We start from the raw sequence: 4954 nt of genomic DNA, 5'->3' as shown, positions 1-4954 counted from the left end.
GTACAGTGTAGGGTCAAGAGCATGTAGCCCGAGTTCAAAGCCCGGCTCTGCACGTACAAGCTGTGTGACTTCAGGCAAATGTCTTAACTTCTCTGTGGCTTAATTTCTTCATATGCAACATAGAACTGTGGATGGTCCACCTTCGGAGCTTCACAGCGAGGATGGAAGGAGGGATTCTGGGTAAAATGTTTAGGCCGGTGCTTGAATGTTGTAAGCGTTTGATAAACTGTAGCTAGTATTGTTATTACTGTTACTATCGATGTCAACTCAAATGTCAAAGACCCAGCTCCTGTCACCAGACCTTCCTTCACCAAATCCCCTTGTCTAAACCCCAACCGAGGAGCAGGCTTTTCGGCAGGTTGCTACTCAGGGCAGTCCCGCAGAGAGGGCTGCGTTGAGCAGGAGGCGAGGGCTGGGTGATTGAAAATAAACACTCATCAGCAGACCACACACTTCACCTCTTGCCCCTCCCACCGGGAACAGCAGGAGGAGAGCACGCAGATTCCTCATCCCAGTTGCGTCAAGGCAAACATGTTTTTCTTCTTCAAGGGAGACGAGGCCACATGAAACCGAAGGCAGGCATCCCCAGACTACCACCCTGGATGTCACCTGGTCCCTTAGGCAGCCCCACCTGATACAAACGTGGGGAGGAGCCGGGAGCTGGGAAATTTGCGGATCGTCAGCGTTTAGGAGGCCAGGGGTGGGCACAGGAGCCCACAGAGGGGTTCCGCGTGCAAAGATGCGCGAACGCTCCTCAACTCAAGGGCCCTGGCCTCTGTGGGAACCACAACCCTACTCAACCTTCCCCCCAGGACACAAGACACAGAGCCACAGGGCTTGGGGGACTCTAAAAGGAACACAGCGTCAGACACAGATGCTCACATAGGGTCCCTGGAGACCGGACGCTCCTTCACCCGCCACCAGGACCACGCCCAGACCCTCTCAGGACGGTGAAAGTCCATTTTCTTTTGAAAGACAAAAGCATCTCCCCCTTCCTCCTTCCTCATGGGCCTCTGCCATAATGTGTTTCTGCAGGTTACCCGTTCTAGTATTTAACCCACTGTCGCGCCAAGGAAGCCTCCGTCTGGGTACCCCAAGGGCCCCGGGTTGCAGCCACAGTAAAATAGGATCACACCTTTTAAAAGATATTTCCACCTCGCAGCCTGAAATCAGACTTCACCTTTCTCCCATCCTCCACAACCACCATGAGACACACACACACACACACACACACACACACACACACACACACACACACACACACGTTTCGCTACCAGACTTCCCTAAGCCAGTTTAATTGAAAAGGCATGATTTAGGCTAATAGACAGCAGATGGGTTCGGCTGCAAAACGCAGAGAAGCATTTGCTGAACACGATTTACAGCAACGAGGCAAAACTTTCTCCTTTTTATATCTTTCTTCGAGCTCCACAGCCAGAACAGCTCAGCAGAAATGAGAGGAGAAAAAAAAGTAATTAAGTGTTTAATTTTTTAACAATTTTTAACTCCCTTTTTAATTGCTTTACATAAACCTGTCCTAGAAGTTTACAGCCTTCAAATCTCTGTCTAAGTCTGGTCCTTGTTTCTGGTTTTAATTACAGGGAGGCTTGTCTGGCACATTAAATTAGAAGAAAAAAAAAAAAAGAAACACACACATGCACAATTGCAGAAATATTTTTCTGTTGGACTCCCAGCTGAACATCTAATATTTCAGCCTGCGGACGGGAAAGCTCGGCCCGGGAGGGCTTTGGTGGAAGGAAAGTAGACTAAGGGCTTCTGCAGCATTATTGCATCACCTCCTGAACTGTCTCTTACTGTTACTAGGATTGAGAGACCAGTCATAGGACAGCGTCTGATAGCCCACAGTGACCCTGGACCCCTCAGTTTTGCTCGGAAGGCTTCCCAGAAAAGCTGGGCGTGTGCAGATGTCTTGGGCTTTGGGCAGACCTGAGGTTCTTACTTCCAAGCCAGGCCATCAGATCTTCTGCTCACTTCTCATCAGTCCATCTGAAGCAGGACAGGAACCAGTGAGGAACACAGCGTGCGCAAAACGAAGGAGATGGGCCCCCGCAGTGCAGGGTGGATGGGAGCAGATTCCGGCTGCGGGATGACCAGGAAGCTGCCCCTTTGCAGAGACAGCTGAAGCCGGGTCTGGACCTGCAATGACCAGCGGAACTTCCTGTGGTTTCCACTATGGCAGCCACTAGCCTCCATGTGGTGGTTTAAATGTAAAGGAAGGAACGTTTAATAAAATCTAAAATTCCATTCCTCAGTTGCACTAGCCGCGTTTCAACTGCTCTGTAGCCTCCTGTGGATAATGGCTCGTTAATATACAGTACAGCGTACGTATGGGGCGTTTCCATCCTCCAGAAGAAGGTTCTGTTGCACAGGGGTGCTCTGGACTCTTGCTATTGAAAGTGTCGGCGGTGTGGTCGTCCCCGGGGAGGTGGCTGGAAACGCAAGATCTTGGGCATCACCAAGGCTTGGAAACTGCCTCCTAACAAGGCCCCAGGTGATGTGAACACACATTCAGGGTCACATCCCTGACGCAGTGTGGCTGACTGGGCCTGGAACGGAGGAATGGTCCGTGGATTCCCTTCAAGGTGTGATCAGAGCGTGCAGATGCGGGGTAAGGGGAGGCGCGCCACAGAATGTCCTCAGGACACAACCCCGCAGGGCTGAGGCTCCCCGGCTTGTGTCTATTAGCTCCGAGGCCCCAGACCCCCGTGGCAGGCCCTGCCCAAGCCTGCCCTGGGTCCCTCCAGAGCTCACGCTGGGAGGGCAGCTCCGGGGATGGGGCCAGGCCAGCGCGGGCTCCCCACACATGGTCATTACCTCCCGAAAACCCGGGAGTTATTACAATTAAAACACGTTGCAGGGGGGAGAGGGGGCGGGGGGAGGTCCCGTTAGGAAGGAACGCTGGGATTAAAAGAAATTAGGGCAGTTGCCATGGCGACGCAGCCAGGCCGGGCCTACCCTGTGATTATTTCAGTGGGAACGAGATGCGGGCAGATGGGGCTGGGACGGGGGGTGCTGGGGAACCGTACCCAGCTGCACGGCTCAGATCTATGCTTTTCCCTTCAGACTGGGACATAGCAGCCCAGGAAATTCTCCAGAGGCTGATTCCTGATGGCGTTCCCGTTCTCTGGAATGACGGCTTATTCCGTGGACCACGGTGCCCCAGGAAGTCTACACCCCAGGCCTCAGTCTGGTTTCTTTTGAAACCAGGAAACTCCCAAGAGGTCCCCTGCTCTCATGACCTCGTGGGTGGAATGACCTGGCCTGGTTTCCTATCAGCTCAACTCCTGCGATTAGGAGACCTACGGAAACCCAGCCACCCATTTCTCTCACCTGAAACGGGAAGCACAGGTGTGTGTTGGGAGAGGTCGGAGAAACAAGGGGTGAGGATGTCTTGGAAGGGGGCCCATGCTAATGTGGGAGACGGAGATCCGTGCCGGGGCCACCTCCAGGTACCAGCAGAGGATTGGGGTCCTTGCAGAAGGGGAAGCCTAGTTTGGTACAGCTCCAGGGCCTGCAGAAGAGAAAACAGTAATTAGCTCTCCGTCTCGCTGCTGGTCTCCTGGGGAGGCCCAGCAGCCCTGAGCAGGATGGAGAAGCTGTTTGGACACCTCTGGGGGAGCAGAGAGGATGGGCTGGGATGTGGTGATGGGGTGGGAGGGAGGGGGACCCAGTCTGCTTCTACAGGCCGCGCAGCCAGCAAATCCTCATCTGCTCCGGTCTCATTTCCTCTGATGCCACCTTAGTGGACTCAAGCCACAGGGAAAGGGCTAAAAGCACTAGCCCAGGTGGAGGGGTTTCACGCGTAGGGAGGTTGGCTTCCATCCTGAAGGTTAACCTGACCCCAGGCAAGTCCTTGGTCCTCCTCAGGCACCCAGGCTGGAGACCTTTGAGCTGCCAAAGCCGCGGGCAGGAGACCCCGTCTCGGAACACTCTCCTCTCCCGGCCCCTCCCTCCCTTTTGAAGGCTGATTAGTTCCAACCCCAGAAAGCACTGTCCCTCATCCTGACCTTCCGCAGAGCTCTCCCTGTGTATTTGCACCGTCCAAGGTGCTCCTACATGAAATGCAGGGCGGCGATGGTAGACCCAGGTGCAAGACTTGCTTCAGTCCCAGACTCAGGGAGTGAACCTGGGCGGCTCCGTCAACATCTCCAGCTCACTTTCCTTCCCTGCAAAAACACCATCTCATTCACAGCATCGTCGTGAGGATTTGAGACGGTGGACTTCACAGGGCTCTGCTGCAACCAGCCTTCCCAATTTGCCCCAGTCCCGGGGGCTCTGGGGATGCGGAACTTCCGGTTTTAAAATCAGGACAGTCCCCGGCAAACTGAGACATGTTGGTCACCCTTCCAGGCACAGGGTGTACGTCTTGGAGGTCCAGCTACTATTGTACGTAGGGCCTTTGCTCCCTTGTAAAATTCTTTATACGTTGTATATATGTACACAAAAGTATGCATATATATATATATACACACATACACACATGTGTACATACATGCATGTGCATTTTCCAAAGAGATAAACTGGGAGGTAATTATTCACATGTCAAAAAGAATATTTACCTGGTAAAATGATAAAATGTAGCATTCTTCTCTCTGCAAGGTTGGGACCACGAATGGGACTCTGTAGATGGAAAATTCAGAGAAACTAAGCTGATGGATTAGAAAGCGACGAGCAGTCCATTTCCTTACTGAGATCCTTTCATTTCTGGGTCAACCCTGCAGCATTTCTAGAAGATTCTTTTGCACCCAGCATTGCTGTCCTCTTTCTGGGGAGGAAGTCGAGCACACAGCCGCCACTGCCAGCCATTTGTCTGGAGAACTGCTGTCAGGAGTGGCGGTTTTCAAAAGGCTCCCCGGGTGTGCTCAGCCCGGATGGGAGTTCTGAGCTGGCGTTAGCTTTTCATCACACGCGCACCCTGTTTATTTTTCTGCCCTCA

At 53.0% G+C, this 4954-nt stretch overlaps 1 long non-coding RNA gene across 1 annotated transcript; it reads right to left on the bottom strand.

The window, feature by feature from the left end:
• Window positions 1-1837: 1837 nt before the first annotated feature.
• Window positions 1838-4174, bottom strand: LOC307178070. The gene is made up of 3 exons (XR_013825127.1): window positions 4026-4174; window positions 3349-3529; window positions 1838-2154 (listed from the first exon to the last, which is right to left on the bottom strand). It is a non-coding gene; the product is annotated as an uncharacterized lncRNA (long non-coding RNA).
• Window positions 4175-4954: the final 780 nt, after the last annotated feature.

This window comes from Stenella coeruleoalba (genome assembly GCF_951394435.1).
Source record: "Stenella coeruleoalba genome assembly, chromosome: 19".
NCBI classification, from domain to species: Eukaryota; Metazoa; Chordata; class Mammalia; order Artiodactyla; family Delphinidae; genus Stenella; species Stenella coeruleoalba.
Note: the sequence above shows the minus strand (reverse complement) of the source record. Positions and strands in the feature narration are given on the sequence as shown.